Source organism: Pseudonaja textilis, chromosome 7 (genome assembly GCF_049901715.1).
Source record: "Pseudonaja textilis isolate UNSWEBS1 chromosome 7, rPseTex1.2, whole genome shotgun sequence".
Classification (NCBI taxonomy): Eukaryota; Metazoa; Chordata; class Lepidosauria; order Squamata; family Elapidae; genus Pseudonaja; species Pseudonaja textilis.
Genome location: NC_141996.1, coordinates 16,703,939 through 16,714,843, shown reverse-complemented (window position 1 = coordinate 16,714,843; position 10,905 = coordinate 16,703,939).

Genomic DNA, 10,905 nt, shown 5'->3' with positions numbered 1-10,905 from the left:
CACCACAACTATCACATGCTTATGAAAACCAGAATAGCAGAACTGTAAATGTATTGAGAAAAATGAAGTGGAGTCTCTGAACATTGAATAAAAAATTCTGCTGCAGACCGGCCTGGGAAACACGAAAACCATACTCTTGTAGCCAATAACTACGGGTGGAATATCTGTGAAACAGAAAGACTGGAATTTGACAGAGCATCCCCTTCCCAAAGCATTGACCTTGGAAAGAAATGGAATTATTCAGATTATATATATTCAAAGCAGATTCAAATAAGGTCAGCAAAGTCACAAGCATTCTAGTCATTACTGGGATACTATATGTTACATATGAGCTTAATGTTTGTATTACAATATACATCAAGTGCCATCTGGTTTTGTGATGATAATCAAGCGGATTTTTATTCCCACTTCTTACACAAGCATGGAAGGAATCCAGCAGTTTATTCTTTGACTGTAAATCTGAAACTTTGGATTCAGGAAGTAGCACGTATTTGAAAATGAACATAAACAGGATGAAAATCAACAATACCATTTTGAAGTCTGTCCAAGCAGTCTATAGCTATTTTGTCAAGATTCTTCTGGCACTTTGATTCTCAACCATTGACCCTCATAAGGGAATCGTGCCTGGACTTCACTTCACTTCAATGTTTAAGGCAAGAACAAATAGAAAGATTGTCAAAGAAAAAGGGACAATGAATGGTAGGATAATAGAATTAATTCAAGTGGGATCTGAGAGATGAGGAGGATTAAACAGAAAATATTTGCTATGAAACTGTCTAGGTTTTCATAACATTAATGCCATAAATTATCAAAATAATTTCATATTTAAACTTTTTAAAATGGGGGGGGGTTAATATTTTAAATAGCAGAGGATAACTGTAGTTCAGGATTGAATTGTATAGTTGCTGGTGATCTCTGGCCTTGTTTGCTTGCAGATATTTCATTACCCACTTAGGTAATATCCTCAGTGCAAGTGAGGGTTTGCATAGTTGGGTTAAAAAATAAACCATATACAAACAAATAACCAAACTTAGAAAGCACCAAGAACTTCATGGTTAACACATGATTAGAAAGCTGTTCAAGTTTTCCTAATGTTAGAGCTTGCTATTGATATGTCATCCATAACCCTTTTATTTATTCTTGCTTGCTATTTTGGACTTTTCCTTTTCTCCTGTCATATCTGCCACACAGCCTGCCCCTCTTTGCAATTCGAGGCCACCAATTGTCTCTGGCACAATGAATCACATTACCCGTGGCACAAAGAAGTCTTGGCAGAGCAAACAGCATACCACTATGCATAACAAATGCAATAAACATGTTTATTTGTTTTTAACTTAATGAAATATAATGAGACACCTTACCCGTTATGGTTTCATGTAAATGTGGCCCATGTCTGTTTTGAGCATTGTTGACAGTGCATCCGTTTGATTAATCTCAAGGCGATAGAATGGAGGTGGTATAAACTGAAAGATGCCAGGGTCCAAAAACAGGGACAATGGTGACATTATGCTGAAACTGAATGTTTCAAACATCCTGCTTCTCTGGCATGTTCAAGTGCAATCCCATCCATGCCAATGTCATGAGGATCATGCTGTAGTAAATGTGCACGGGAATTGGAGCTTCCCAGACTCAGGAAGTTGATCCTTATTGATTTGGCTAGCAAACAGGACTTTCCCTTGAATTAGGTAGCATATTATTTGCCTTTGAAATATCATCTCCAGACTAATCTATTTTTGTTTAATTAAGCCTTCGGCATGCCTCCAGGGCCAGCCCCATACACTTAATTGAAATAAATGCATTTATTTACTGTTCACTCCCATCTCTTTCATTCTTCTCACTTGTAAAATGTCTTTCAGGAACAAAGTAAGCAACTCAGTGGTGAGATTAAAACATTTTTATTACTGGTTCTGTGGGCTTGGCTCGGTGGGCATGGCATGGCTCGGTGGGCATGGCAGGGGAAGGATACTGTAAAATCTTCCTGGTGGAAAGTTAATTCAAAATCCCCATTCCCTCCCCATCCCACTAACCTGCTTTCCAGCTCCATTCTCCTATACAGGGCAACAAAAGAAGACCCAGCCAATCAGCTGGGACTAGGGAGGCAGAGAATAGATGGGGCAGGGCCAGCCAGAGGTGGTATTTGCCGGTTCTCCAAACTACTCAAAATTTCCACTACCGGTTCTCCAGAACTGGTCAGAACCTGCTGAATACCAACTCTGAAGCAACAAATGGCTGAAGTGCATGATAAATGGAGAATTCTCTGCTGACCATTGTTCCTGTTAATCATGTTAAAGAGGAGAAAGAAGATTCAAAGTCCTGACATTTTATAGTCATTGCACTGAGTATTTCTAGGTTGTAACTATGCCTGCCATAGTTCACTAAATATTTAAAATAATTAAGAAAGGATGCTGCATAACAACACAACCCTTTCTTTTTTGCTCTTAGGGCTATCTCTGACTGGGGTACCAAATATTAGTGCTTAACTAAAATAGATTGGTATCATTTGTTGCTGTTTTGAGGCAGGAAACATTTTTTAAAAATCAGTTAAAATGTCCTACCTCTAAAACTAGAAGGAAAATATGAAGATCCCTACACATTTTTATGAAACAAACCTGCTCCTTGTGCATTCATCTCTCATTTCCTTTGATCCTGAAGTTCTGTTTCTGGCCACCAAATGGTGACCCATCTCTTAATTTAATAAATAATACATGCTGTTAACATCTTTTGAGCTTCCTATATTGGCTTTGCAGAGCTGTATGTTTTCAAGGAGAGGAGGAAGGAGAAGGCAATTAAAATGACTATGCTTTCAAAAGGGAATGAAATGTGTTTACATATAGGAGAGGCCGCTAAATTGTGTGCGTAGATGAGATTGCATGGCTCAAGATTCATAACGATATCACTTGGATTTAGGCTGAATAATAAGTAATGCAGTTTTTATATTATTGGCTAAAGGACAGATTTTGACTGGTTCCATTCAACATTTGACAGCGTGGCTTCTTATTTTAAGCAAGTATTGTATTTGGATATCTTAGATAGATAGATAGATAGATAGATAGATAGATAGATAGATAGATAGATAGATAGATAGATCTTCATGAGAAGTTTGTGTAAACAATAAAAGCATTAAGACAGAGATTATAGATTGCACTTCATGAGAAGATTGTGAATACCTTCATCAAAAAGATTCTTGATTCAAAAAGGAGTGATAGGAGTGATAAATCATTCAAAATATATTTTATAACAAGCAATGGTGGCTTAGCCATAACACTGTATTATATTTTGTTTTCTTAGTTAGTAAAGGTCTTCAATATTTCTAAGTGATAAAGCAAAATTATGATAATCTGGAAGTATAGGAGAAGGATTGGTAGAATTCGGGGTGGAGTTAAAAGAAGGCTCCAGCTAAGAATCTTTACGTAGGCACAAGTGGTCTAAGTCCAACTTCCCTTGAATTCTGTCGAGCCTTATTTAACTCCATGAAGGCGCTAACTGTTGGTTGAGAAGATCCCTGTTTATAGGCTTTTCAGAAATAAATCAGTTTAATTGCACCATCAAGTATGGACCTCGTCTTTCAGGCCTGACAGAAAGCTACAGTATAGATGAAAACAAGATGAAAGTTTTTAAAGTTTCCTATAAAATGGAAGTGTTGTATTTTACCTTAGAAGTTGATCTTTGTTTCTATACGTGCTGAGCTACAATGTGATTTGAGTCTATCATATGGTGAGAATCTAGTCACGGTGATTTATTCAACAAAATATGGCATAGTGCAATAGGGTCACATTACTTACATGTTTTAATTTAAAAAAAAAATCCAATCCCATGATATTTCTAAAGCGTGAATTACTAAGAGGAGCACTTAATTAGGTTTTTCACTTCAATTTTAATATGTAATACCCAAGTTACCAGATATCACTAATGTAGTATTTTGTTCCTTTAAAAAAAAATACTATGTGATTAGGCAAAAGGACATTCACATTCATGTTAAGGAGAAAAAAATCCTGTCCAGAAGGATAGTTTTAATTTATTGATATTTTTAAAATGGAAGGCCCTTTGCAACCTAATTCAAAATTTTGTTATTAAGATTTAAATTAATGTGATCCTTTGGATATGATTGAGTCATGCTTCTGCTGAGCTTAATAGTGAAAAACTAAAAAAAAAATATCTCAACTCAGAAAAGCGTTACTCAGCCAGCAACAACACTATTTCTGCATATAGATTAGCCACTAAAGAAATCATTCCTTTAAAAAAAATTAAAAGGTGTGGGAAATGGCTATAGAGATTCTTAATCATCCAGGTCATGGTTGTCCCAAAGTTGCTTTTCCAGAAGGCAGTTGGACTCTTTGGGGTTTTTTTTCCTTGAATTGTGGGAAATGTTCTGACAATTGATCTGACACAGAAGCAGAATGCAAGAATCAGTACAAGTGGGCTTGCGTGAAGCACTAATACTTACCTGAAATAAAAGACAGATTTTAGACAGCGTTGTTTCTATAAGCTATATTTGCTTTACAACATTAAAAATAAAAGTAAGACAAAGTTAAAAATAAATTAGAATTATCTCCCCTAAAGCAATTGAATTTACATCTATCAAGATTGTCTACCGGGACCACATTCTATCCATATTCAAGCCCTGCTCCAGTCAAAAATAAGCCTACTTAAATTCCCATGGCTTGTACATTACTAAATCAGGGGTTTAAAATACTCTCAGTAAAGCCAGTGGGGATTAAAAGTTTATAATTTGATCTTTAATCTTTACTATTATCATATAAAAATAATAAGAATAGAGACTGTACATTGATCAGAAATTACTTTGAATCAACTTTGAATAGAAAAGCATGGCACAACAACTTCATTACCCCTTTGTTTGGCTTATTTGAGTCTGCATAACTATTTAATTGCCACATGTAACTGCCATAAAATTAAAATCTGAATTGCTCTCCGGGAGAGCTTAATACATTTTTCATAGCAATGATCATCTGAAGCTGTGCAAATAAAAAATGCCAAAGTTTCTATTTAATTTTATTTTCATTATTGGCATTCCTTGTTCCATGTGTAATGTTGCTGATATATATATATTTGTTTTCTTAAGTTTTCACGGGTACTTACATGTTTGTTTGGGTATTTTCCCACGTCATTGTAGTTGTGCTTTTAAAGTTGTAGCAACGTTTCGGCAGAATCTCATCTGCCATCATCAGGCTTCTGTATTGTGTTCGTCTGCACAATACAGAAGCCTGATGATGGCAGATGAGATTCTGCTGAAATGTTGCTACAACTTTAAAAGCACAACTATAATGATGTGGGAAAATACCCGAACAAAGCTGAATACTTACCATACCTATGTCAAGAATATGTCTTTGATTTATCTGGCTGCATACTATTCCAGTCTCCAAGGACTTGAATACAGATCTTTCCTGTTTGACATTCTAAGGATTGAAGCAGGGGTCATTTGTATGTAAAGCATGGCCATTTTATTACAGAGCAATATTCCTTCTGCAGGATAGACATAAATTTCATTCCTGATACGGAACAATAGGAGCTGATACACCTTCTGTGTGGACATGGGGTGTTATGATTCCTGTGATGTTTTTGATATCAATGTTCAATTTTTTGCTCTGCCCCCCAGTCTTGCTTTAGAGTAGGAGTATCCAGTCTTGGTTACTTTAAGACTGGCTGGGGAATTCTGGGAGTTGACATCCACAAGTCTTAAACTTGCCAAGCTACTTCAGAGGTAAGTAGTCAGTGGAGGCAAGCACCAAAGCAAGGAGAAAATGAGTGGAGAGATAACTCAAGAGAGGTTGGAATATACTTCATCAACATTTTATAATCTATTTTTCTCCTACTTGGTGTTTTCTTAGGGTATGAGTCTATGACTGTCATCATTGCCATAGTGTCTGAAAAGCTTAGGTTAACAATTTCAACTCACAGCAGAGACATCAGAAAGAGGGAGAGAGAGAGAGAGAGAGAGAGAGAGAGAGAGGCAGGGAGGGAGGGAGAATGAATATGTCAGACAGTAGCATTTCTTTACCAGCATTTGCTGACTTGAACGACATTCTTGTTTGCTGTTACAAAGAAAGCAAGTTTTTTTTAAATTTGATAGTTAAAAGATGGACTAAGAAATAGCGGAGATAGAGATAAGAAGTCCTGGATGTAAATGGAAGAGAATCTGGATGCTTGCAGAAAAAGTATAGGATGAAGAATGAACTTGTAGAACATTACATATGTTTTATATAGGTTATGTTGATGTAAACTTGGATATCAGATCCTTACTAAAAATGCTCACCATCAATACCATCATCACTGTGCTCCATGTTGTTTACGATCCAGTTAATACTGTAGAAGCTGATAATTAAAGTTCTAGCATGCTGTTCACTATCCGTACCACCACAGGAATATGTCAGCATTAAGCTTCTTCAGTGATATTGAACTTCAGCTCTGATAAATCTGACCAGCTTGAGGAAGGATCACATGGGGAGTTTGGAATAGAAAATATGCAAGCACCCTGCTGCAAAAGCTAAAGCTAATGTAGTAGTAGCAACTATTTTTATTTTCACCCCCTCACAGACATGCTGACTCAAAAACATGACAGTACACCATATAGTGTAGTATAGGGAGTGTGGGACAGCTGACATGCCAAATCAAAACCAGTGTTCGCGGTTAGCTCAGTAACCACTGCTGCTTTCAGATTTAGGCATTTAAAAAAAATATGACAAGGCAGATGTATAGATGTATAATAACCAAAAAGTCATGGTGTATAAATGAAAGGGGAAAATCAATCACCACGTCACAGCAGTTAATTATGCTGTGAAGTCGGGGTGGAGGGGGTGGGGGTGGGTAGGGAGATGACTGTGTCCAAAGGTGGGATTCAAATTTTTTAACAACCGGTTCTGTGGCCGTGGCTTTGTTGGTGGGTGTGGCTTGGTGGTCGTGTGACTGGCTGGGCGTGGTCAACTCAACATCACTCACATCGAGGCACGCATCTCCTCGTCTAGCCTTTCATGACTGTGGGGATGCTTCAACAGTCGTAAGTGTGAAAAACGGTCATAAGTCACTTTTTTCAGTGCCATTGTAACTTTGAATGGTCACTGTACAATAGTACAGTACCAGCAAAGGAGGGGGGAAAAAACTCCAGAGAAGTTCCTGAGACAGGAAGTCTAGTCCTGCCAAGAATGTAATAAGGGTTAACGGAGAGGCAGTTTCTGTAAGCAACACCAGAATGTTTCCTTCCTGCCTTCCTTACAGGATTAGGCCAATAATTCCTTCTAACAACTGGTTCTCCGAACTGCTTAGAATGTTAACAACCAGTTCTAGCGAATAGGTGTGAACCTGTAGAATCCCACCCCTGACACTGTCCCATTGGCCAAAAAAGGGCCCTGCTCCTTCCTGGTTTGCCATGCAAATGAGAATTATAATTTGGTTTCTAAGTGTAAGACTCTTTTGAGATTGAAATAATTCATCTGATTTATATTGTGACTTCAAATCTGCCTTCCATAGTGAAACCTCTATTTCAATACTGTATGTGCGTGTGTGTGTGTGTGTGTGTGTGTGTGTCTGTTTATAATACTGTGTTTTTCCTTTGTTCTGGAAACCCATAGTCTGTTGCCATACTAGAAACTTAAGGTACACTATAAAAAGCAATATATACTCTACTCTGCATCTTCTCCATTGAAGACTTAGCCGTAATCTACTTATTACTATAAATGTTTATAATCAAAATGCAGATTTTTAATATTACATACTGGACCAAGTGGAATTAATTTGCTTTCTCCAAATATTATTAATACTACAACAACAATTGCAACATTTACTTCTACAGCCATTTTTTCTAATCCTCAACCCCACCTGTTACATTTTATAACCACACTGGCAAAAGGGTTTTTAAAGAGATAATTACTGAGCTCTTTCATAACTGATGTTGACACAGTACCTGATTCATAAAACAACAATAACCCCACAGCATCTCTGTTTGCTTGTTACCTTGATTGCATACCTTGCTAGCACTCTTCAAACTGCTGAAATTGTGGTAATTTTACATATGCTAAGGCAGGAGTGTCAAACTCAAGACCCGTAGGCTGGATCCAGCCTGCAGGGTGCTTAGATCTGGCCTGTAGGGCTGCCCTGGAAATAGCGAAGGACCAGCCTACGGTGCCTCTGCCAAGGAAAATGGAGCTTGGGAGGGACATGCACAGCCCTCCCGAGCTCTGTTTTCACTGACAGAGGGTTGCAGGAGGTCATCACATCCAAAACCAGAGCTTGGGAGCCTTTTTTCACTAGCCGAATGCTTGGGCCACCACAGGCGCCCATGGCATGAGTGATGTCGAAGTTCCATTTAAATCAGATTTCAGGAAATGATAAGAAGTTTGCCATCCATCCCCTTCCTGCCAGTCAACTAATGGACAGGCTAAATGGGCACATGACCCACAGGTCTGGTTATTGTGCAGTCCACCCATTTTATCAAAAACACGTATAGATATATTTCAGCCATAGTGCTAAATTTATGCGAGTGAGATTCCCATCCAAATAGATGATAAGCATTGGAGGTCAAGCAGTGCAATTGATCGAGCAATTATTCTTGTATAATCAGATTGATTTCATTCAATCTTCACTGAGACAGTGGCCTTTAGAATGATTTCAGTGGAGGTCGGTCAAGGACATAGAGATTAGAAAACTTCCACTGCAAAGGAACTTTAATAATTTGATTTAAACTACCAAAAAGAGATGTGGGTTCAGCCTTTTCCTTTCCATTTATTGTGGAATGCCAAAAAAGAGGGTTGGTTTTTTTTACTTATTAGTTCACTTATGATTGTGACTGCATTTTGTTCTCTTTGCCTGAACATAATTTGTGGAATCCTTTCATCCAAAGATTTATCATGTGCTGAGAATGTGAATGGAGAAGCCCACATGGTCACGAGCTCCAAAGCCACACAGAGGGTTTGGGCCATGTATGGGCAACAATCACATTCTTTCACTTTGTATAGCAGCGCTAAGCTTTTTCTCACAGTGCTAAACTTTTAGCAAAACACTCTGCTATATAATTTTTAAAAAATATTATTTTGTTTTAATCCAAAGCACCGTGAGCAGCTAATGTACACATAGGGCAACAACCATCCAATGTTATGTATTTTCATTTAAAAGTCATTGAGATTGACTAGAATTGTAGTCTTTATTTCAGTTGATCTCGGTGGATGAGTCAATCACATCACAAGCCAACTCGTTCATGAAGAAGAATGTTAGCAGAAAGGCTTAAATTAACCTTTGTGAAAGAATTTAGCCTGAACAAGAGTTGCCGTACCAAGTTTAGCTCTTAGTGAGAAACTCTCGTCTGAAAATTTCTGTTCAAGTGGATGGGCAGTTCCTTTTCACATGTGTGTCAAAACCTATGCTGAGCTTCTTGAACATGTAGCCTTAGGTTATGCATCAGAATTTCTGGTGGAATGGATAACTGTGGTTTAAGACATCTGCAGTAAATTATTCATTGGGTAAAAAAATCCATATGTTTCTTCTCTTCTGTTCAATTTTATACATGTTCATATACTATACATAAAAATATATTTAAATAAATATATATTATATACATATACATATGCATATATTTTATGAATCAGGTCTGTGATTTTTACTCTCTTGAGCAATTTGATGCATTTTCAAAGGACCATTATCTCTTACTTAGTTAGCTATGTAAATAGTATTGTACATCTGCTATTTTATTATTATACAGTCTGCCATATGTGTTTGTTTATTTTGAAACAAAATCACACAGGAACTGTAATGCCATTTTTTTCATACTGCTTCCATGTACAACTGTATCTATAGGGGCATGTGTTTCAATGATTTAAGTTTTGCCTAACAAATATTTTGTTTTTTCTTTCAGTGAAATATACTGTACAGTTCCGGATATTGTTTTATGTTTAATTGCTTAATGGGGATGTGTCTGTGTTTTCATGGGGGCTTGAGAACAGACAGTTTCCCTTTCCCTTTGCATCCAGACAACCAATATTTTCTGTCAAAAGTGGATAAAATTTGAAGCACAGCCCTAATAACAATTATAGCTACCAGAGCTGGGCTACAAAAATCCAAACAATCAGAAAGTATTTTCTGGTCCTACAAAAATCCTAATTCTTTTAGTGGTGGTTCAGACTTTTTTCCTTTTTTTAAACTGCAAATAGGATTGCCTGATTGGGATATCTTGGTATAAATCTGCCAGTACATATTACATTGCAATGTCCAACGAGCATTGCTATTTGTTTGCCTGGACTTTTGACAGCTAATAGTAAGACATAGTTGCTCTAATCTAGCAAGAGTAATCCTTACGCCAAAATGGGCTGCCTTCTCCTTGAGATTGGTTCCTACAAATGGAAAAGGCTAGTGTATTTTATCCCAGGAAAACTAGCATCAGCTCAATATTTAGATTTCTGTAAGTGGAATCCCTTACCCATTGAGTAAGGACAGCTCCATTTTGATGGCCAGCTCCATCTTTTCTTAGCAGAACCAAATACATAACAAGGCATTCACAAATAAAGGGCCACATACCATCTGAGTGACTGATGTGATATCAAATCAGACGAGGCATCCAAGAACAAACATCTACACTGAATAATGTCCTGGAACTGACTGAATGGATCAGAATAGCATATGCAAAGACATTTTCTTCTAGGGGAAGTCTTAGAGCAAAGCAAAGCAAGGCAACCATTTCATTTTAGCAAGCAATGGAGGGCACATTGCTTTGTAAACTGCCTTTGTTGTACTTTACATAAAGCATTGTGGAAGTGGGAAAAAAAAGTTTTCAAAAGTACCACAGAGCCCTAATAAAGAGTTATTAGAGCTCCGCAGTGCTTCAGTTTAGATTCTGAAAGTGTATTTCAGAGCACACTATAATACAAATGTAGCATTTGCCAGTGATTCATTGGTATGTTCTGA